The sequence below is a fragment of the Dipodomys merriami genome, unplaced genomic scaffold (assembly GCF_024711535.1).
Source record: "Dipodomys merriami isolate MVZ:Mamm:240054 unplaced genomic scaffold, mDipMer1.0.p SCAF_28, whole genome shotgun sequence".
In the NCBI taxonomy this organism is placed as follows: Eukaryota; Metazoa; Chordata; class Mammalia; order Rodentia; family Heteromyidae; genus Dipodomys; species Dipodomys merriami.
Genome location: NW_027204270.1, coordinates 5,868,890 through 5,893,131, shown reverse-complemented (window position 1 = coordinate 5,893,131; position 24,242 = coordinate 5,868,890). Strand labels below are relative to the sequence as shown.

Sequence of the window (24,242 nt, the reverse complement as noted above, 5' to 3'; positions counted from 1 at the left end):
GCTTTTTGTTGGTTAATTAGAGATAAGAGTTTCTTGGGTTTGTCTGCCTAGGCTGGTTTTGAACTGTGGCCATCAGAGTTAAGCCTGTTGAGCAGCTGGGATTGCAGGTGTGAGCCCCGGCAGCTGGCCCTTGTTGGTTCTGGTTACTGAAGTCCTAGGTTAAGGCTATTGCAGGTCCAATGTCTTCTGAGAACTTTTCCCTCAACTTGTAAGTGGGTTTTCTTCCGGTGTCTTCATGCAGTCTGCTCTATTCTATCTGCATCCCAATCAACGACACCAATATATGGTTAGGGATGAATAATTTTAATCATTTTGAATCAATTTAATCAAGTTGAATCATTTTAATTTCCTTCAATTTCAAATGCAGTCATATTCTGAGGTCTTCCTGTACTTAGGAATTCTACAGATGATCTTGTCAGCCACAACGATCTGTATGGTCAAGTTGGCATAAAATTTTAGAAAATGCAAGGAACAAAACAAACCCCCCCAGAGAAACCCCTAGTCAAGAGTAACAGGAAATAGATTTTGGTTGCCTGGGCTGGGGGAGCAGACAGGTGGGGGAGGGGATCTCAGGGAGTTGAGGACACTTTTGGGAATGACTCAGAAGTTCCTTGTCCTGTCTGTGGAGCTGTTTGACCAGGTGTATATATATGTATGTCAAAAGTTATCAATAGAGCTGGGTGCTGGTTCTTATGACTATAATTCTAAGAGTGCAGGAGGCTGAGATCTTAAGATGGCAGTTTGAAGCCAGTCCAGGCAGAAAAGTCTGTGAGACTCTTATCTCCAATTAACCAGCAAAAAGCTGGAAGTGGAGCTGTGGCTCAAATGCTACCATCCTAGAATGAAAAAAGCTAAGGGTCAGTGCTCAGGCCTTGAATTCAACCCCAGTACCTGCACAAAAGAAAGGAAGGAGGGATGGGAGAAAGGGAGGGAGGAAGGGTTGAAGAGAGAAAGGGAGAAAGGAAGGAAGGAAGGGAGGAAGGAAAGAAGGAAGGAAGAGCTTGGGAAGGTGGCTTAGTGGTAGAGTGCTTGCCTCGCATGCATGAGGCTCTGGGTTTGATTCCTCAGCACCACATAAGCAGAAAAAGCTGGGAATGGTGCTGTGGCTCAAGTAATAGAGCGCTAGCCTTGAACTGAAGAGCTGAGGGACAGCGTCCAGGCCCAGAGTTCAGGCTCCATGACCGACAGAAGGACAGAAAGAAAGATACAGCACACAGAAAGACAGAAAGGAAGGAAGGAAGGAAGGAAGGAAGGAAGGAAGGAAGGAAGGAAGGAAGGAAGGAAGGAAGGAAGGAAGGAAGGAAAAAGAAAGAAAAGAAGAAAAGTAGAAGAGAGGAAAGAAAAGGAAGATATGCACCTTGGATTGTGGTGGGCAATAACTAGGTTGGGTCGTCTGCGGACAGGTGCTGTGGGTGAAGTTGGTTCTGTTCTCACCAGAGGGCGCCACATACCTCCTTTATTGCTGTCCTGGCTGGGGTAAGATGCAGCCATGATTCTCCCTCACCATCTCACCTCGAGGCAAACTGCTTCCCCCATCACAGTTCCCTGCTGGCAGCCATATGAATTTATGAGGGAAAAATGGCTGCTCTTTGCAATCAATTTGCCCCTGGGCACTGGTGCCTTACACTTGTCATCCTAGCTACTCAGGAGGCTGAAGATCATGATTCTAAACCAACCCTGGGCAGTAACGTTTCTGAGACTCTTCTCTCTAATTGGCCATCAAAAAACTGGAAGTAGGCCAGGCGCTGGTGGCTCACGCCTGTAATCCTAGCTACTCAGGAGGCTGAGATCTGAGGATCGCGGTTCAAAGCCAGCCCTGGCAGGGCAGGAAAGACCGTGAGACTCCTATCTCCAATAAAAACCACCAGAAAACCGGAAGTGGCGCTGTAGCTCGCCTTGAGCTGAAGAGCTGAGAGACAGCGCCCAGGCCCAGAGTTCAAGCCCCACGACCGACAAAAAAAAACAAACAAAAAACTGGAAGTAAAGTTGTGGCTCAAGTGGTAGAGAGCTGGTCTCAAGCAAAAACCCAAGTAAGAACACAAGTCCTGAGTTCAGGTCTCAGTGCTGGCACAACTGGGTCTTCGCAAGGACAGCCAGGGGGCCATCTGGATAAGAAGGAGCCAGGTGTTTGTTCCTAAGCCTTGCCACACCTGTGGATGGCACGGAGATACCTGGCCACTGTCACCCCCAGTAGGGGTTGGGGACACCATTGAGGCCTTACGACCTTAGAAAGTCCGTTCCCAGGAGTCCCCAGCTGCTCAGAAGCCGCTCCGGTCCACTGCAGGTCTCTGAGTTGAGCTTAGCCCTCCGTCCTGCAGCCACCACTGCCCCCCATGGCACTGGCCTCTGGGCTCTTGAGTCCCTTGGCCTTCTTTATACAAGTTTTGTCACCAAAGACATTTCCACAGCAGGAACTTCATATGGTGTTGGGATGGGGCAATGAAAGGGAGGCAGAGTTGGAGGCCAAGACAGCAAGGAGGCCAGCCTTGCTCTCAGAAGGCTATGCTGACCACTGCCCTGCTTTTCCAATCCTTTTTGAAGAGTCCAAGTTTGGCTAGTGGAGTCAGTTCATCAGGGACAGAGGCCTACACAAGCTGTGCATTACCTTCAGATTTGACCACGTGTGTGTGTGTGTGTGTGTGTGTGTGTGTGTGTGTGTGTGTGTGTGTGTGTGTGTATACACACAAGTCCATCTTCCTGAGTATGGAGGGTGACCTTGGCGGCCTGGCCTCTGTGCACTTCTTCAGCTTCCTCCTCTGATGATCCTCAGCAACATACCCCTTCCCCAGCCATGATGGATTCCTCCATGTTCCCAGAATGCACCAGCCAGCCTGCCAAACATCCATCCCCCTTCTCCATCCCCTCTGCCTCCCTCCCAGATTCCTCCCAGCCTCCTCTTAGTGCCAGGTGAGCTGCAGTCTTGTGTCTCACCCTGACCACTCCTTTTCTTTTTTTGGGGGGGGGGGAAGAGAACAGGGTATTGGAGCTTGAACTCAGGACCTGGGTGCTGTCCCTTAGCTTTTTCACTCTAGGCTAGTGCTCTACCACTTGAGCCACAGCCCTGCCTCCTTATCACTTTCTCCTGGTTAATTGAAGATAAGTGTCTCTCAGACTTTCCTGATTGGGCTGGCTTTGAACTGCAATGCTCAGATCTCAATCTCTTGCATAGCTAGGATTACAGGCATGAGCCACCAGTACCTTGTCAGTCCTTCTGTCTTGATACCTCTCCATGGTCCCAGACCCCACTTTATGTCACGCTGGGTGTTTCCCATGTTCCTTTTCCCTTCACTCAACCTTCAGTGATGAATAGATGGCTGGGTGAGTGGGTAGATGAATAGATGGATGTGTGGATGATGGATGGATGAGTGGATAGATGGGTAGATGGATGGATGGGTGGATGGATGATGGATGAGTGGATGGATGTGTGGATAGATGGGTATAGATGGATGGGTGGGTAGATGGATGGATGGATGGGCAGGTGGACGGATAGATGGGTGGTTGGGTGGATGGGCAGACAGATGGATGGATGGGTGGGTAGATGGATGGATGGGTGGGTAGATGGATGGGTGTTGGATGTATGGGCAGATGGATGGATGGGTAGATGAATGGATGAGTGGATGTATGGGCAGATGGATGGATGGATGGATGAATGGATGGATGGGTGTGTGGGTGGATAGGTAGGTGGATGAGTAGATGGATGGGTAGATGGATGGGCAGATGGATAGGTGAGTGGGTGGATGGATGGGTAGATGGATGGGTGGATGGGTGATAGAATGATGGGTGGATGGGTAGATGGATGGGTCGATGGATGTTTCCATGATGTGGCTCCTCCCTGGTCATCACAAGGCACAGAGCCTTGTCTTGTTGGTCTCAGGGTCCATGCAGTACACAGCACTCCACTGGCATCTACTAAACGGAACTGTCTAGTCAGTATTGTCACTGAAGGGTATGGGATCCTCTCCCTAGTGTTGGAAGGCCAGGGGCATCAACCATGTCTATAGCCTCCCTTCCGGCTAATTTCCCCAATGCTCCAACACAAACAGCTCCCTTTGCCCGTATCAGAAAGCAGCTGCTCGCACTGGCTTCCCAGCCACACATCAGCACTAAAATTAACTATCTTGCCTGCTCCTTGGCTCAGGGGCCTGGGGAACTTGGAAAGAGAGCCCAGAGCCATCCATGTGGGCAGGGAAGGGAGGAGGGAGGGAGCAGAGTTACCCAACTTCTCTCTGGAGGCTGCAGGCACAGGCTGGCTGGCTCTGCTCTCCACTGGCCTAGGAAACCCCCTGCAGTATTCCTTGGGAAATTGGCAGAGACAGACAACCATCAGCCCCTCTGGTTCTTGTGGTTTTCTACACACCATCCAGGGCAGACCAGCTCAGCCAGTGCCTGAGCTTAGTTAGAGCCCAAGTCTCCAGGTTCCTGTGGGATGGGAAGGGGGACGGTGAACAAGACAGAAAGGAATGGCTTTTGCACACTTCAATAAAAGAATCATGAGCCAGCATCAGTGGCTCGCGCCTGCCACCCTAGCTACTCAGGAGGCTGAGAGCTGCGGATTGCAGTTCAAAGCCAGCCCAGGCAGGAAAGTCCATGAGACTCTTATCTTCAATTAACCACCAAAAAGCTAGAAAGTAGAGCTGTGACTCAAGTGGTAAAGTGCCAGCCTTGAGTGGGAAAGAAGTCAAGGGCTAGCACCCAGGCCCTGAGTACCAGCAGAAAAAGAAAAAAAAATATGTGACGTCGTCCTTGAAGCTGCTTTGCATATTTAATAAACCCAAGGCCTAAATTCCAAATAGTGTGAGAAGTTGAGAGAACTATGGAAGGAGGGTACGGTGGGATGATGGGAGGAGTGACGTTGCTCAAGATGCGTCGTCCTCATAACCCGATTGTGGAATGACGGCCCCTGTGCACAAGTACTTGATAATAAAATAACTTGAAAATAAAACAAAAAATGAACTTAAGGAATTTTTCATATGTGTATTAGTCTTTTTTTTGGGGGGGGGGGGGTCCGGTCATGAGACCTGAACTCTGGGCCTGGGCACTGTCCCTCAGCTCTTCAGTTCAAGGCTAGTGCTCTACCACTTGAGCCACAGCACCACTTCCAGCTTTTTCTGCTTATGTGGTGCTGAGGAATCGAACCCAGGGCCTCACGCATGCAAGGCAAGCGCTCTACCACTGAGCCACCTTCTCAGCCCCAGTCATTTTTTGTTCTTTGCTATGAAATGGTTATGCTTCCATTATGTTTATTGTTTTTACTAATTCAAATAAATCCTGGGTGTATACTAATTACTAAAAAATAAAAAAGCTGTTTTTGCTGGGTCCATGACTTCACTAAAAGCAGGAGGGAAGCACGCCGTGGCTGCCTGCATTGTGCAATGTCTCTGCTGTCAGCCATTCTCTCCACAGTCGCTCTGCAGTCACCTTGCGTTCTAGGATAGCACTGATGATAACATCTTTCTGACAAGGACATGAACTGCCCCTAAGGAACAGTCTCATCACACTGACCACAAGCCAGGTAAAGATGACTTTTTATTCCAGTCAATGATGACAGCAATAACTTTTTTTTCCCTTTGGTCTATAATGGGACTTGAACTCAGGGCCTGAGTGCTGTCCCTAAGTTTTTTCACTCGAGGTTAGCACTCTACCATTTTGAGTCACAGTGCCACTTTTGGTTTTCTGGTAGTTAATTGGATGTGAGTCTCATGGGCTTTCCTGTCCTGGCTGTCTTCAAACAGCAATCCTTAGATCTCAGTCTCCTGAGCAGCTAGGTTTACAGGCTTGAGCCACTGGTACACAGCTAAAGTTGGGTTTCTTTTTAGTTGTTTTATTTAGTTTTGTTTCTTTTCCTTTTTGTGTCTTTTAAAAGTCCTTTTCTTCTCTTTTTTTCTATGAAGCTAAGGGACAGTGCCTAGGCCCTGAGTTTAAGTCCCACAACTGACAAAATAAACAATTTTACTTACCCCTTCCAAAATAAAGACTGAAATCATGATCAGCCAGGCCATATTTAGAGCAGGGCTGCTTAATACTTATGCTCTTCTCTCTCCTGCTCCATTTCTTTGTCTAAAAACTAAAAGCCAGGTAGCAATGGCTCATGCTTGTAATCCTAGCTACTCAGGAGGCTAAGATCTCAGGATTGAGGTTCAATGCCAGCTCAGACAGAAAAGTCCAGGAGACTCTTATCTTTTTTTGTCAGTGGTGGGGCCTGAATTCTGGTCCTCAGCTTTTCAGCTCCAGGCTAGCACTCTACCACTTGAGCCACAGCACCACTTCCGGCTTTTTCTGCTTATCTGGTGCTAAAGAATCGAACCCAGGGCCTCAGGCATGCAAGGCAAGTGCTCTACCACTGAGCCACCTTCCCAGCCTAAGACTCTTATCTTTACCTATCAAAAAGCTAGAAATCTTAAGGACAGCATTCAAGAATTAAAAAACCCCTAAGCTTGGATCTGCACCTGGAGGATGGCTGAAGAAGGGCTGAACTGCTGCCTCGTGCAGCCGCGGTGCCATGGAATACATTTCCCTTCCCTCCCTTCTCCATGTTTCTTTATTTGTCATGTAAGTGTGAGTGGACAGAACTCAATGTGGAACTCCAGAATTTTGGGCCTGGAGTCTAAATCTCCAGTATCAATAGCTTTTTTTTTTTTTTTTTTTTTAATGAATTCACATGGCTTTCCTGCCTTGGGAGAGATTCAAGGTCTAGTCAAAATCACAAACCTAGGATGTGGCATGCATGGATGGAAGGGAAGCCCTTTCTTTGGTTCTTGCTTGTTTTTGAGATCAAGTCTCACTTGCCCAAGGTGGTGTCAACCTCCTTGGCTCAAGCAATCCTAGGTTGGCCATGGTAGTACACGCTTGTAACCCCAGCATTTTAAAAGTCAAGGAAGCAGTTAAAGGCCAACCTAGCCTATTCAGAGGCCTTCTCTATCTCTATCTCTAATTCTATCTATATATTGTCTGTCTCCCAGTAGCAGGAACCACAAGTGTACCACTGTGCCCAAGTAAACTGTCTTCCTTCTCCAGGGCCTGGTCTGCATTCTTTGGGGTACTTCTTTCCTCCAGCATCTAGTGGTCTTGTCCGACAGCCTGTGACTTTCCAGCAGTTCTTGGATGACAAGAAGCCCTCAAAGCACTTTGGGAGACCACCATGACAGAATTCCCCAAAGTTAAATGCTTTCTGGTGAGCTCAGGATGCTCCTAGGCAGAAACTTGTGGGAGTCTTGTGTGTGTAGGGGGGGTTGCTACTCAAAGTGCCCCCCTGCTTCCCCCAGCTTTCTGCCTCTCAAGAATGCAGAGGGAGGAGGCCGTGGCATTGCCACCTGCCAGTGCTTCCCTTGGATCCACACACACTCCAAGCTGGTGCTGTCCCGGGGCAGGGGGCGGGGGGGCGCTCACCTGCAGCCCTGGGGGCCGGGGACCGCTCCATCCTCGCCTGGCGCCTGACTTCCTTGCTCGGCCCCATGTGCCAGCATAGCACATGTTTGTTCTTGTGGGCCATATCTGGTCATTCCTGCAGCTTTGGGCCCAGAACCTTTTTCTTCTTGGAACTTACGGTTGTGTCTCAAGTGGGAGCACGACTACTTAGCATTTGAGGTTCTGGGTTCAAGGTCCAGTACTGCCAGAAAAAAAAATTAGATTTTAAAAAGATTTCTTTTGTTATTATAAAGGTGATACATAGCGGGATAACAGCTACATAAATCAGGTAATTTTTTTTTTGCCAGTCCTGGGGCTTGAACTCAGGGCCTGGGTGCTGTCCCTGAGCCTCTTTACGCTCAGTGCTAGCCTACCAGTTGAGCCACAGTACCATGGACTTTTCTGTCCTGAGGCTCTTGAGCATGCCTGTCATTTTTCTCAGTAGTGTCCTCCCAGTCATCCTTAGGGGGTGGGGTAGGCGTGGGGTGATGGGAAGTGCCACCACTCTTTAAAGAAACCAGCTGTGAATTTCCATGCCTCCTTCTCAACCTGGCTCCCTCCGCCCTGCAAGTGGCCACAAATCCTCAGACGGCTCTTTGCAGCCTGCTGAGCTGACCTAGCGCCTAGCTTAGCATCATCAGCAACTACTGCCTTCTTTCCTGCCTCCGCTCCTTTGCCAGAATTCAAATAGATGTTTTGTTTTGTTTTGTTTTTAAAGAAGATTTGTTGCCAGGCACCAGGGGCTCATGCCTATAATCTTAGCTACTCAGGAGGCGGAAATCTGAGGATCACAGTTCAAAGCCAACCTGGGCAGGAAAGTCTGTGAGACTCTTATCTCCAATAAACCACCAGAAAACCAGAGGTGGTGCTGTGGCTCAAGTGGTAGAGCACTCGCCTTGAGCTGAAGAGCTGAGGGAAAGTGCCCAGGCCCAGGAGTCAAGCCCCACGACCGACAAAAAAAAAAAAAGTCTATTTATATTCACCACAGTGGGCTTATGAGGATGTGACCCAATGGTAAACCAAGATAAACCACTTAAACTCTAACCAATCAGAGGCAGGAATCAGAGCTGGACAGTTGAATGGATGGCAGCACCACTGCTGTGTGTGTGTGTGTGTGTGTGTGTGTGTGTATGTGTGTCCTGGAGCCTGAACTCAGGGCCTGAGCATGATTCCTAAAGTTTTTGCTCACAGCTGGTGCTCTACCACTTGAGCCATAGCTCCATATCTAGCTTTTTGGTGGTTAACTAGAGATGAGACTTTCCTGCCTGGACTGGCTTCAAATTGATCCTCAGATCTCAGCTTCCTGAATAGCTAGGATTACAGGTGTAAGCCACTGATACCTGGCCCACCATTGCTTTTATAAAGCTACTCGTTGTGGGAGGGAGAGTGATGGAAGAGGTAATACTGATCGATGAGTGTGTGCGACTATTTTAGACAAGTTGAAAAGATAAAGAATAAAACAAATAAAGATAAATTGGACACAACAGGTCTACAGGCAAATGGGCTTGCTGAGGTCACACTCCCAATGGGACTTGCTGTTTTACCAAACCCTGGGGTTGACCAGTTGACCCCATCTTTGCGGAAGAGGAGAGAGGATGTTCTGAGTATGCCCAGTAGGTAAGCAGCTCTTTTTCCTTGGCTAGAGCAATGAGTGAAAGGAGGTGGAGTTGAAGGGGGTGGGAGAGGAGACCTCACACTTGGCAGGCTGTGGCATAGGGCAGCATCTGCCCCTCCTGACATGTGCACAGAAACCTATATTATGCTCTGATCTGTGGCTGAGTCATTGGCCAGGAATCTAGACTCTTCTATGAATCTCAGGTCACTGACTTGGATAAGTCAGGTTGTCTCTGTGCCTCAGTTTACTTACCACCATCAAAGAGGCTTCAACAGCTTTCCTATCAGTAGGGCCTATATAGAAACTGTTCCATTTACACTAAATGTTATTACTTTTGTTGGCAGTACTAGGGTTTGAATTCAGAGCCTCACACTTGCCAGGTAGGTGCTCTACTGTTTGAACCATACCCAACCCTCCCTTTTGCTTTGGTTATTTAGATAGGGTCTCATGCCTTTTGCCTGGGATCCTCCTGTCTGTATCACCCTTTCAGGTGGAGTTGCAGTACCTGCCACCATACTTGGCTTTCATGTTGAGACTGGGGGGAGGGGGGAAGAGGTGACATCTTGCTTACTTTTTGTCTGGGATTGGCTTTGAACCTTGACCTTCACCACCTCTGCCTTCTGCATAGCAGGGATTATAAGTGTGAGCCACAATATTTGGCCTCTTTATTACAGATTTTATTATAATACTAGTTATTAATAAATTATGTACCCCATTAAATGTCTAGCTTCTTGAAAATATAGGGCTACATCTAAAGAATGGACTATTATCCAGTGCTAAAAAAAAAAAAGAAAGAAAGAAATGAATCTATCAGGAGTGAAAAGCCAATTTACCAAAGCATATAGCAACTATGCCATGTGACCATAATTCTATCACATTCTGGAAATGCAAAAAGACCACCGGTAGCTGGGGTCTCGAGTGATGAATTCTTGGGGGTACTGAAGTTTTAATGGAAGATTCACATCATTATTTAATCTGTCAAGAACCAGCCAGTGTGGAGAACAGAGCGGGAGCCCTCATGTAGACTCCGTCCCCATGGGAGGGGGGCTGGTCGTGTGTGTGCGGGGTGGGGGTCACATGAAAATTCATTATTATCTCAGTTATAGCTGTGACCCCAAACAGCCCTACAAGGTAAGATGTGCTTAAATTCCTAACACATAAGTGAATGAAGATACAGGGCAGCCAGGGCGCATTTATTTATTCTTAAAAGTTTGCTTTTTTGTTCCCAAGTTATACCAACAATCTTCGTCAGTGTGGGTGCTGGGTAGGCAGGGGGGCAGAGGACAGGTGTCTCTCAGCCGACCTGATCCTCCCCGGCGGCTGGCGAGGTGAGGTGGCTACACACTGAACCTTAGACATGGGGAGTGTTATTTAGTCTAGAAACTCACAGAGGAAATATCCACTTACATGTGAAAAACCTCTGGAATGTCTCTGTTCCTCTCTGTCCAATGTCCCTGTCTCTGCGAGACCACCGTGAAAAGCTCCTGTGAACAATGGGGCCTTGTTTGGGCTGATCACCTTGGCCAGGCTGGGCGCCCTGTCCCTGTCCCCCTGCGGTAGAAACCTGATGACGTGCCCCATACCTGGGCACAGAAGGGAGGAAAGGCCAGTCCTCCAGCCCCCGCCTCAACCAATCTTGGAGTGAGTGTTCAGCACTCTGTATATCTGGCAATATGCACCATTTTATTTGGTGCAGGTACTGGGACTTGAACTCAGGGCCTCTCACTTAGCTTTTTTTTTAAAGCAAAAATTCAAGGCTGGTGCTTGAGCTACATCTCCACATTTTTTTTTTTTTTTTTTTTTTTTTACTGGATTATTGGAGTTAAGAATCTCTTGGAAGCTGGGCATTGGTGGCTCATACCTAGCTACTCAGGAGATCTGAGGATCACAGTTCAAAGCTAGCCCGGGCAGGAAACTCAGTGAGACTCATCTCCAGTAAACCACTCAGAAAACCAAAGTGGCGCTGTGGCTCAAGTGGTAGAGCAGTCACCTTGAGCTGGAGAGCTGAGGCACAGCACCCAGGCCCAAAGAACAAGCCCCACAACCGACCCCCCCCCAAAAAAAACCTCTTGGATTTGTCTGCTCAGGCTGGCTTTGAACTGAGATCCCCAGATCTCAACTTCCTGAGTAGCTAGGCTTATAGGCGTGAGTCATGCTACCTATGTGGCCAGCAGACCTACCTGCAGGTGACTTGGGTCTCTTCCGCAGGTAGCTGTGGCTACACATTCCCCACTTCCTGCCTTCTCCCAGAGGCCACCAAGGAGGGACAGATCTGAGTTTATTTTGAGTAGGCACCCTGGGACCCGGGGGGCACTCGAAGGTAGGTGGCCCCCTCCACCCGAGGGGAAGGGAAGCACTCAGCTCTGCCCTCATCCGAGCAGCATTTCCAGGGCCATTGTTAGTCCCTCAAGCCCAGAATGCACTAGACAACCAACTGCCAGCAACTTCTGTCAACGCCTTTCTCTTCCTGCCGGCAGGCTGGGTTCTACCAGCTGAGCAAGGAAAGTTAGACGGGGACCCGACCCCAGGGCTAGAGGCGCCCACTGGAAAACACCAAGTCTTCAAGCACCAGGTGTGAGGGCTTTAAATAGAAAGCTGCTTGCACTGCACTTACAGTCACAGCAGCTGCCACTTTGAGGGCCTGGTTCTTTTCAGAAGACTAACATTTAACTTCCAGACAACCCCAGGATGTCTGAGTATCCATCCCACGAGTTCCCGGGAGCTCACGCAGCAGCCCTGTGCCCGGGCCATCCACGCAGCTCACAGTTCCAATGTAGACACACACACACACACACACACACACACACACACACACACACACACACACACACACACACACACACACACACACACACACACACACACACACACACACACACACACACACACACACACACACACACACACGGGAATTTTATGACATCAAGCTCTTAAAAATGTGGGAACTCTGGCTTCAAAAGGCTGGATGGGCAAATAATAAACTGGTTGATTTACAATGCCTTTGCTTATAGCTGGATGCTGGAACTGGGCTGGGCCCAAGCTCAGGGGAGAAAGCTTACCAGGCATAATCGAGAATTCAACCAAGCCACAGGCTGGCCTGCTGCCTTTCTGATGTGGAAATATTTTCCCTTCAGATGGGGAAAGACACCTTTGGGGTCACTCACCCAGCCCACAAAAACAACTTTTTCATGAGACCCTACTTCAACTAATAGCTGGGTAGACTCACACATTTTTGTCCCAGCTATGATGAGACTTATAAATAGGAGGATCACAGCTTAGGCTGGTCTAGACAAAAATTGAGACCCTATCTCAAAAACCAGAGCATGGCTTAAAAATCAAACACCTTGCTGGTCGCTGGTGACTCATGTCTGTAATCCTATCTGCTTAGGAAGGTAAGAGTTGAGGATCATGGTTCAAAGCCAGCCACGGCAGGAAAGTCTGTGAGAATCTCTCTCCCTCTCTCTCCCTCTCCCTCTCCCTCTCTCTCTCCCTCTCTCTCCCTCTCCCTCCCTCCCTCTGTCCTTCTTTCTCTCCCTTCCTCCCTCTCTCTCTCTCTCTTTCTCTCTCTCTCCCTCTCCCTCTCTCTCTCCCTCTCTCTCCCTCTCCCTCCCTCCCTCTGTCCTTCTTTCTCTCCCTTCCTCCCTCTCTCTCTCTCTCTTTCTCTCTCTCTCCCTCCCTCCCTCTCTCCCTCCCTCTCCCCCTCTTTCTGCCAGTCCTGAGGCTTGAAGTCAGGGCCTAGGCACTACTGTACCTGAGCTTCTTTTTGCTCGAGGCTAACTTCTACCACTTGAGACACAGCACCCCTTCCGGCCTTTTCTGTATATGTGGTACTGAGGAATTGAACCCAGGGCTTCATGCATACTAGGCAAGCACTCTACCACTAAGCCACATTCCTAGCCCCTGTGAGAATCTTATCTCCAATTAATCACGTGAAAACCAGAAGTGGTGCTATGGCTCAAAATGGTAGAGCGCTAGCCCAGAAGAGCTCAGGAATAGTGCCCAGCCTCTCTGCCCACCCCTTCCCCGCCCAACCTGCTTAGCAAGTGCAAAGCCCTGAGTTCAAACCCTAGTACGGCCAGAAATAAAAATAAAGCTAGTGGTCTAGCTGCGGTAGATTTTGGAACAAAGGTTAGCATCCCTCAGGACCAAAGAACCTGCCAGTGAGCAGTTCAACACCAAACCGCTTTCCTCAGGCTCCCAATGCCCTCTCTCTAGGAAGAACCCCAAATGCTCCACTTGTCCTTTCTGACACTGAGCCACTTGCTGCCTGCCATCAACTCTGTAGCCTGCATTGGGCAGCACCGTCACAGCCAGTCAACTTATTATTTCAGTCTTTTGTCCTTGAAGATACTACTGGATGTATTTGAAGATGGGCCTCCATCTGTGTGTGCTTGGAGCTGCTATAACAAAATACTCGAGCCTGGATAATTGAAATGAGCAGAAATTGATCTCATAGTTCTGGAGGCTGGGCAGTCCAAGATCTGAGTGTCTGCATCTGAAGAGGCCCTTCTTGTGTTCCATCAATGGCGGCGAGTCTCACTGGCCGCAGGACCACACGTGGACCTGGTGCCGTGCTGATTTGTCCATGTGAAAAGAGGAGAGCCTTGAAGCCTTTTGTGGCTCATTGAAAGATCCTCTATTTGGATCTTTACCTCTTGTTCCTAATTCCTCAACGACTTCAGACATTAACCCCTGGCACTTTTCTGTTGGACTCCAAACTAGGTGGCTCATATTTAGGTTCCTCCTAACACATCATATTAACATAAAGACACATTGCTGGGCTGGGAATGTGACTTAGCGATAGACTGCTTGCCTAGTATGCATGAAGCCCTGGGTTCGATTCCTCAGTACCACATACACAGAAAAAGCCAGAAGTGGCGCTGTGGTTCAAGTGGTAGAGTGCTAGCCCTGAGGGAAAAAATAAAAAATAAAAAAAAGCCCAGGGACAGTGCCTAGGCCCTGAGTTCAAGCCCCGGGACTGGCACACACACAAAAAAGACACATTGCCTAGGCCAGGCGCCATGGCTCATGTCTGTAATCCTAGCTACTCAGGAGGCTAAAATTTGAGGATCGTGGTTGGAAGCTAGTCTGAGGGGGAAGAGAGTCCATGAGATTACTTCCAACTAAATTACCAAAAAGCCAGAAGTGGCGCTGTGACTCAAGGGGCAGAGTCCGCTTTGGGCAAAGAAGCTAAGGGAAGGGGCCTCGGCCCTGAGTTCAGCCCCAGGACTGGCACACATACCAAAAAGATCAGTTTCCAGACTACAGAGAGCCACTGCAGGCCCCCCTCACCCCTGCCCAGGGCCCTGTGCCCTGCTCGGGTCTCAGAGTCACTGTCACAAAGCCTCACAACCCCCACCCCCACTCCCCCCCCCCCCACCCCCCCCCCCCCGCCATTGCCTCTGCCCCTCCTTTTCCCAGTGAACTCACAGACATCGCCCCACACATGTTTACCCTTGGAAAGGGGTGTTGTGAGCCCTTGTGGGTTTTTGTTTTCATGCTCACCGATGGGGCGGGCTGGCCCAGGGCACTCTGGCCGGTGGGGCATCTTTACCTTTGGAGGTGGCGTCCAGGACACTCTGAGTCATTCTCATACCACCCAAGCGGAGCCATCCTGGAATAAATAATTCAGAGGAAAACAAGCCTACCCTGTTTCCTGGCAGTTGTGCAGAGCTGGAGCAGGGGAGGGGGGAGGGCAGCCCAGGATCGAGGTGGGTCAGCTTGACGGGGAAACTGCTGTGCTGTGGGAAATGTGGACATGATGTCATCGTGCCAAAGACGCAGCGTGGCTAGCTCTGTACTTACAGGGAACAGGGAGAGGGCCCCCCCACAAAACACCTCAGGGAGGGGGCGGGTGGCTAACAAAACCGGGTGCCCTCAAGGCCGACCCCAAGGACTGGGCTGTAAGGAGAGCACTGTGTGCCAGGCAGCTGAGCTCATTCCTGAAGTAAACACGGAATCAGATCACCCCGGCCTTTCGGTAGGGACGGGGCCTTGGTGAGAATGGGCTGAAGATGCCACTCGGGAAGGAGTTCACGCGCCCCTGCCAACCGCCTCAGAGGCCACACATCTCGCTGCGTGGCAATGGCTCCTATCAGAACACGCGACTCACGTTTTAGGCTATAGATGCAAACTCCTGGGCTGCAGAGCGGGGCAGTCTGGAAGGCCATGCTGGGCACCCGTGGGTGGGTCCCCCAGCCTGGTGGCCTCTGTGGCTGGTCCCAGGGGTCCGTGGTCACTGCACTCGGCTTTGAGGCTGTGGCCGCGGACAGGGTGGTCTCATGACACAATCCCAGCTGGGATCTTGGGTCCCAGGGATCAAATGTCACAGACTCCCACTCAGGCTTACTCAGAGCGTTCCTCCCACCACACAGGCCGTGGCACCCTGGTGTCCTTTCCCCCTCTCCTCCCCACGTGGCTTGCTCAGGACATGAAAGGCCTGGTTGGTACTGCTGGTAATGGAGGCCACTGTTTGTGGTGCTGTTCACTGTTTGGGGTGAACGTTTCCACATGTTCCTTTATCCTCATTTACATTAGGCCTAGCAGATGATGCCCGCTCAGAGCCTGAGCCTGGAAGCCAGACTGACTGAGTTCTAACTTTCAGCAGGTCACCTCCTCTCTCCAATGTGCATCAATATGCTCATCTAGGAAAAAAAGTAGAATGAAAAGAGCACCTACGTTATGAAGTGCTGTGAGAACTGAAGGGTTAATTTATAGGTGCACTTGAAGCTGTACAAGCACACAGGAGTCTTAACCTTTGTTATCCTCTGTTGATACTCCTATCACAAAATACCAGAGGCTGGGAAATGTCTAAACTATAGAACTGACTTCTCACATCAAGGTACCAGGGTCTAGTGAGGGCTCCTTCCTTCCTTCCTTCCTTACATCCATCCTTCCTTCCTTCCTCCCTTCCTCCCTCCCTTTTGTGGAGCTGCTGGGATTTGAACTCAAGCCTTTTGCGTTTGCTAGGCAACCACTCTGCCAGTTAAGCCTTGTCTCTACCCTTTTTGTTTTTATCACTCTCTCAGTTAAGCCTTGTCTCTATCCTTTTTTGCTTTTTTTTTTTTTTTGGTTGGTAATGGGTCTTGAACTCTGGGCCTGGGTGCTGTCCCTGAGCTCTTCAGCTCAAGGCTAGTGTTCTACCACTTGAGCCACAGCACCACTTCTGGTTTTCTGGTGGTTAATTGGAGATAAGAGTCACGGACTTTCCTGCCTGGGCCAGCTTTGAACTGTGATCTTCAAATCTCAGCCTCTTGAGAAGCTAGGATTACAGGCATAAGCCATTAGTACCCAGCAGGGTTATTTTTCCAGATAGTCTCAACTTTTTCCCCTGGGTCGGCCTGGACTGAGATCCACCTATTTAGGGGCCTCTTGAATAGCTGGGATGACACTAATGCACTATCACCCCTGGCTAACTGATTTGAAATAGTATATCTTAAAGTGGTTCCAAACCTTAACCCTCCTGATCTCAGTCTCCCTGAATAGCAGGGATTCCAGGTCAGAGCCATTTTACCTGGATTGTGGCATCCTGGATTGACAGAAGGTCTGAAAGAAGAGCAATTCACACCCTCCAGCCTTTATATAATCCCTGAGTATGGATATCTGAAGATTTAATAACTTCCCAAAGGTTCCACCTCTCAGTAGGGATTAAGCGCAGCAGGAGATTTAGAGGAAATAGCATTTATGCAAACCTTGCCAGCCTTTCTTATCTGCTACTATCACCTTTAACCTGCACAAGCAAGAACCAGACAGATGGAAAGACCATTTGTACATTATTTACTGCTAAACTTAGAAGGTGTGAATCAATAACTGCCTTCTAGGCACTGAGACAAGAACCCAGAGTTAACCCCGTGTCATTATGTCTCTAAGCCAGGGACCTGCTTCCTCTTTCAGTACCCCATCTGCTACGTGAACTTAATGTTTCCTGTTCCTTCTCTGGATGGGTCCTTCTGCTTGGTGTTGAGGTAGCTTAGTGTGGGAGAGGAGGGCTCCAGAGGTCCCACTGTAGACCACTGAAACGGTTTTGTGAGCTCACGACTTGAGCAGTTGGCATTCGTAGACTCAAAGACCTTTCCTTCCCTCATTTGCTTTCCAGACTGACCCAGCTAGCCACCAACTCTCCTCCACCAACTTGGCCCCTCGTCCTGGCTTGGAGATGAGGAGGCATTCTGGGGACTTGGATCTGAAACAGAGCTGAGCCAACAGGACTCAGGAGCCCCAGTAGGGAGTGCTGAGCATCTCTGATGTCCCAGAGTGCACTGAGGGATCTTGAAGAACCAAGGTCAATGCTAAAAACAATTTATTCATGAATTGGACAAAATGAAGACCAATGAGCTTAGTGTTGATCCTGAGCAAAATTCTGGAGCAGTTAATCAAGCTTGCCTGGCTTGTTGGCATGAAGAAGAAAGGGTGACCGGCTGGCTCACGCCTATAATCTTAGCTGCTCGGGATGCTGAGATCTGAGGATCACAGTTCAAAGCCAGTCCAGGCTGGAAAGTCCCCTGACAGTCTTGTCTTCAATTAACTGGCAAAAAGCTGGAAGTAGAGCTGTAGCTCAAGTGGTAGAATGTCAATCTTGATGAAAAAGCTAAGGACAGCACCAAGACCCTGAGTTCAAGGCCTAGTACCACCCCTCCTCCCCAGAAAAACTGAAAGAACAGGTGACCAAAAGATTAATAACTCCTGAAGGATATCTTTGATGGTTTCATGCCATAGTGCCATGACTTCTGACAATAACATGACCATTTCTCAGAAGGCTACTAAAACCGAAAGTACACATCTGTGGAAGGTGACACCATGTGTCCCAAACTATACAGCTAATTAGGGATAGGGCTGGACTCCCTCATGGGGACTCCCAAGCAGGCTGAGGGCTGGATTTTAACAGCAGTCAGGCCAGTGTCATCGCAAGGCACTCTTTACTGGCATGCCAAGAAACTCTGTTCTTGGCCTTAAATTCTTTAACATTCTATCAACAACTTGGATAAGGCCAAAGATAACTGCTTATCAACTCTGCAAATAACACCAGACTGGGTTGCATGGCTAATATGTTAGAAATTGCAGAATCAGGATCCAAAATTATCTCAACAGGAAGGAATGATTGGCTGGATCCAACAGGATAAAATTTAACAGGAATCCAGGCAAGATCCTGCAAAAGTGTAGGATGGGGCAGAGAAACAGGCCCAATCTTATCCGTAATCAAAGAAATGCAAATGAAAGCAACCATGAGATAATCATTTCCCCCTATCAGATTGGCAATGATTAAAAGAATAAAAATCCCCCAAGACTGGTGGCTTAAGCTCTCTTAGAAATTGTGGGCGTATAAACAAGAATATCTTTCTTGGAGGGTAATTGAGAAATGTATAGCAATCGCTATCAAACACACCATTTATCCCAGCAGTTTCATTTCTAGAAAGGCATCCAAAGACAAGTATGAGATTTATGCATGAGGATATTCATAAAAAGCACCACTAGAAAAAGAAAAATAGTCTTTTTTTTGGGGGGGGAGGGGAAAGGAAGCATTCAATCTAGACCAAGAGTCATGAAAAAGCACCAGGTAGCTACTGTCAAATATTTGACACCAGAAACAAACCAGGATCAGCCTGGCTCCGGAAGGCTACATTTACAAGAGCAGTCTTGTGTTGTAAGAAAAGAACTTACAAGGTCTTTTTTTTTTTTCTGGTGCCAGTACCAGGGGCTTGAAATCAGCAGGGGAGAATGATGAAAGGGGTGACATTAATCAAGACGCACTGTACTCATAAACTGACACACTGAATCAAAACCTCTTTGAACAACGACTTTGTAGTTGTACTCTCTTTGTACAACTGCTTCAATAAAAATAAATACAAAATTAGTTAATTAAAAAAAGCAAAAACAAAACATTGGGACTTACCAGAGAAAGACTTGACTTAATAATACAAAGCAGATTCTACGAGTTCATTCTGTCTGAAATCAGGAGTGGCTGCCAGGGACATCTCTATGTCAACACTGTTGGGGAAACAAAGTTAGAGGGGTCACTAACCATTGGGCTGAAATACTTATTATTTTATGCTGATACTCAGACAAGAATTCAGGGTCTCAAACTCTTGCTTTTCTTTTTTGCTCAAGGCTGGAGTTTTACCACTTGAGCCACAGCTCCACTTCTAGCTTTTTGGTGATTCATTGATATAAGGCTGACTTCAAACTATGAGCCTCAGATCTCAGCTTCCTGGGTAGTTAGAATTATAGACGTGAGCCACCAGCACCCAGTTATGTTGGCAATCCTTTAAAGAGCTCTTACTGCAAGAGAGACACTGTCCGTGGCTAGACAGTCCTGACATAACTGCAGAACTCTGGGGCCTGGAGTAGCCTTGCTCTAACCCATTTCTGGACAGAGTAATTTTTTCATGAGGTAGGCTTGCCACATTGATCTAAATAACAGCCCTGAGTAACTTTTCCATAAGTCAGCTAATGAGTACAATTCTTTTTGGACAAGGTTACCCCTTCTTTCACTTTCCCCGTTTGTTTTATTTTTCTTGCCAGTCCTGGGGCTTGAACTCACGCTGTCCCTGAACCTTTTTCTGCTCAAGGCTAGTGCTCTACCACTTGAGCCACAGTCCACTTCTGGCTTTTTTTTGGTGATTTATTGGAGATAAGACTCTCACAGACTCCTGCCTGGGCTGGCTTCAAATCGAGATCCTCAGATCTCAGCCTCCTATAGCTGGGATTACAGGTGTGAGCTACCAGTGCCTGGCTCTCCCCCACCGTTTTACCCTCCTGTCCCTGTCTACAAGTTGCATAATTTTCCAGTGTAGACTGAATACCATAACTGCATTTCTTCACTCTTCCTCCATCCCTTTCTGTGTGCCCCCTTTCCCCTAAAAAGAAAAAAAAAAACTCCAAAGCAAAACCAAACAACCACAACAAATCCCATGTTAGCCCAGAGTAACTTCTAAAGCTCAACATTATCTTCTCCCTACCCAATCCCCAGTGTATCTCATAGCCACGCCCCTCACTGGGACTTATTTCTTCTAAGTTGGCTCACTCCTTTCAGCCCTGGAGTTTCTGTGCCTATTCTCTCCTCTCCTTCCTGTACATCCTTTGGATCTAAATTGTTATGAACCCAATTTTGGTCTCTCTTTACACCAAATTCATAGATTAAAGCCCTACTCCTCAGTAAAATGGAAGTTATCAATTTGAGGACAGGGCCTTTAGCAAGGTAATTGTGTTAAAAATGAGGTCATTAAACTAGGCACAATGTTCCATAGTCCCAACTATTCAGGAGGCTGAGGCAGGAGGATCACTTGGACCCAGGAGTTCAAAATCAGCCCAGGAAACAGCAAGAGGAAATACCAATGTGTTCTCACAAGAGAGGCCACCAGCTAGGTGATGGTGCCTCATGCTTGTAATCCTAACTACTCAGGAGGCTGAGATCTGCGGATCAAAGTTCCAAGCCAGGCCTAGAAGGAAAGTCCATAGACTCTTATCTCCAATCCAATTAACTGTGACAAAAAGCCACAAGTGGGGCTGTGGCTCAAGTGGTGGAGTGCCAGCCTTGAGCGAAAAAGCTTATGGAGAAGGGAAAGGGACAGGAAGGGAGAGAGGGAGGGTGGAGGGAGGGGGAGAGGGAAGAAGAGAGGGAGAGGGAGAAAGAGAGAGAGAACAAAAGAGAGAGAACAAGAGAGAGAGAACAAAAGAGAGAGAACAAGAGAGAGAGAATGGGAGCACGAGCAAGAGAGAGTGCTTACTCTGTGCTTGGTGATGTGTAGGAACTGGGGATATAGCTATGACAGACAAACCTTGCCTTAGTGTGGAGAGCAGTATCAAACAGGATATAGAAGTATAAAGGTGGGCATGGTGACTCACTTCTGTAGTCCTGGCAGGAGGATCTTGAATTTGAGGCTGCCCTGTGCTATATATTAAGTTCTAGATCAGCCTGGGCTATGTAATGAGTTCTAGGCCAACCTGGGCTATATGGGGAGATGCTGTTTCCAAAAAAAGTAACATATTTCACATACGTAATTTACAGTTAAGTCTAGCATAGTGAACTTTGTGTATATGACAGTGGCTCCAGAAGAGTGCCCAGTGATGTCACAGCCATTTTTGGGTTGTATACACAGACTTGTTAAGATTCGAGTAATGACAAAATTGCCTAATGATGCATTCATTTATCTGCTTCATCCAGTGAGACATTATTGTGTCTATGTATTGTATGTATTACATGCTCACAAAAGTGATAAACGCAAAGAAGCAGAAGGCAAGGAGAAGGTGCACTTCAGGAAGCCGGCTTTGCAGTTTGAAATCAGAAGGCCTTTTTGAATAGGGACTATTGGAGCCAAGCCTTGAAGGAGGAGAGGGAAGGAGCCTCAGGAATTCCAGAGGATCATTTCCAGAGGACGTGTAAGTTCAGTGTCCCAGGGGGCAGAAGCAGTCTGGCAAATGGCCAGTGTGGCAGGAGTTAGATGAACAAGGAAATGGAGAATGAAAGACTCAATGAGGTTCTCAGAGTCACATTAACATTCCATTTGAGATGGAAGCCTTTAGAAGGTTGCACAGAGGAAACACAGGACTTCTTCCCCTTCTCCCCCCCCCCCACCATGATATACTAGGGATACACTAGGGATTGAACTCAGGGTACCCTGCTTGCTGGTCAAGTGCTCTATCACTTGAAACACTCTCTAGTCTTTTTGTTTTTGTCCACAAGGGCCTCAAAATGTGATCCTCCTATCAATGCATCCCAAGTAGCTGGTATTAAAGATGTGTACCCCTTTGGGGCTGGGAAGGTGGCTCAGTGGTAGAGTGCTTGCTTTGCATGCATGAGGCCCTAGGTTCGATTCCTCAGCACCACATAAACAGAAAAAGCCGGAAGTGATGTTTTGGCTCAAGTGGTAGAGTGCTAGCCTTGAGCTGAAGAGCTGAGGGACAGCACCCAGGCCCTGAGTTCAGGCCCCACAACCGACCAAAAAATAAAAAATAAAGATGTGTACCCCCTCCCCACTCAGCCATGACATAAATCTTAACAGAATTACTTAGGGTCTATAAACATGGGCTGATAGGACTAGTTAGGAAGCAATTACAATTACCTAGGAAGGGAAAGAGATGCTGAGAGAGGCTGATGTAAGATGTTGTCAGGAGAGGCTGGATTATATATGCTGGAGATTGTAAAGTCCACGTCCTGGATGGCTAGCAGACTCCACCCTCCTCGCAGCAAAGTCTCCACCCAGTACCTGTGTTACCTAGGCAACTGGCACACCTGGAAGAGGTCACATCTGCATCCACTGAGGTCACATCTGAATTTGATGTGGCCACACCTTTCTCCGCCCATACCCTAGATAAGGCCTAGCACAGGCCCAGACGCCCTCTCTCTCTGCTCTTTCCTAGCTCTTTCTCCACTCTTTCTCTTCTCTTTCCCAGCTCTCTTCTCTTTCCTAGCTCTCTCTTTCCCACCTTTCCCAGACACTCTCTCTCTGCTCTTTTCTAGCTCTTTCTCAGCAATTTCCTTCTCTTCTCTTTCCCAGCTCCCTTCTCTTTTCTAGCTCTCTCTCTGCTCTTTTCTAGCTCTTTTCTCAGCTCTTTCTCTTTCTCAGCTCTCTCTCTTTCCCAGCTCTCATTCCCAGGCCTTTCCCAGCCATGTGGAGGGCCAACATGGCCTGGTGCCAGCTGGAACGATGAATAAACCTACCCCTTACCTGAATACCACATGTGTGGTACTGTTCTTACTCGGCCTACCTCTTTTTTAAAACCTAACAGAGATCAGTCTGTGACTATTGCTCTACTACTGAGCTATACCTCAACCCCTAATTGTGGCTATATATATTTGAAGAAAAGGCCAATAGGATTTGCTTCCAGATGAGATATGAGATAAAAGTGTAGTCAAGGTTTGGGGCTTGGAGAAGCTGGAAGGCTGGAGGCCCTGCTGTGAGATGAGGAATGGCTCTAGAACTGGAGGCAAACAGATGGAGTCCTGAGGGGATCTTCAAAGTCTAGAGAGGAGATTAAGGTCATCCAGACATTAGAGAAAAGAGAGAGGTCAAGAATCCAGGACTTTAGAGGGCAGAGGAACTTGGTGGAGCCAACAAGTAAGATGGAGAAAGAGGGGCCAGGGATGGGGGAAGACAAATGTGTGGGCCCTCAAAAGCCAAGTAAGTTTCTTGGGAGTGAGGTCTCTGGTAGCCCACGTAAGAGGAGGGCAGGGGAGAGACTGAGACTTTGAGAGTGCAAAGAACCCAGAAGAGAGTCAAACGTCTTTGAAGGAGTTATGAGAGTCACAAAAGGGGAGGTCAAGTCAAGAAAAGGATTTTGGGGGAGAAATCATATACTTCAATGCTGATGGGAAAAATCATGATGAAGACATTATCGCTCAAAAAAAAGTAAAGTCACCCCTCCACCGCTCTTCCCGCCCCAAAGGTGCTTAAGTGATAAACTAAGTCTCGCAGGGCCCACCAGTGCTTCGTGGTTCGCACCTAGGAACGTCTGGAATTTTACTTTAATGCAATCATCTGAAGACCCAAAAAGACTTAGGGTCACACTGATTTCGAGGGCTCTGGGGCTCGTGGGGCTCACCGGTAGCCTGAGGGGGTGCGGGAGGCCCGGGAAGCCCGGGGCACCAGCGGAGAAAGGGGCGTCGCAAGCTCTCCCGCGCGCTTTCGAAAAAAACCTCACCAGTGTCAGCTGACCAGGAATTTCCTCCAATCACGTCTCGAGGCTGGACTCGACGCGTCGTCTCCACGGCAACAGTTCGCCAGCCCGGGGTTCAGGGCTGGGCACCGCGGGAGGCGCGCTCGGATGACGTCACAGTCTCGCGGCGCTGACGTACGTAGGAACTACCTCAGTAGCCGCCCCCCCCCCATCCGCAGCCCGGCAGGTACGACTTGGAGCGCGGCCTTTGGCACTGCGCATGCGCCAGCCAAGTCTGCGCACATGTGGGTTTTTTTTTTTCCTCCTGGGGCGCAGCCGCGCTGGCTCCCCCGAGCTGGGTTTCAGGTCGGGCCCGCCCTCGCTGTTGAGCCTTTAATCTTAGCCAGAGAATCCCCGGAGCTGTGGCAGGTTCTGTCTGGCTTTCTCTGAGCCGCCTCGCAGGCGGATATCCGTGCAGACAATGCCGGTGTCTCCTCCATCTCCTGGGCCTGCACCCCTAATGCGGCCAGCCGGCCGGTTTGAACAAGTTGGCTGAGCTCACAAATTGCTGTTGCCAACGAGCTTCCTTTGCCAGGTCTCCCCCTTCCTCAGCTGGCACCCCTCAGTGCTG

At 48.7% G+C, this 24,242-nt stretch overlaps 1 long non-coding RNA gene across 1 annotated transcript; it reads right to left on the bottom strand.

Annotated features, from left to right (window-relative positions):
• Positions 1–1,388: 1,388 nt before the first annotated feature.
• On the bottom strand, positions 1,389–23,740 carry LOC138837946 (uncharacterized). Its single transcript, XR_011375519.1, has 5 exons — positions 23,657–23,740; positions 18,909–19,003; positions 14,525–14,633; positions 7,387–7,606; positions 1,389–1,471 (listed from the first exon to the last, which is right to left on the bottom strand). It is a non-coding gene; the product is annotated as an uncharacterized lncRNA (long non-coding RNA).
• Positions 23,741–24,242: the final 502 nt, after the last annotated feature.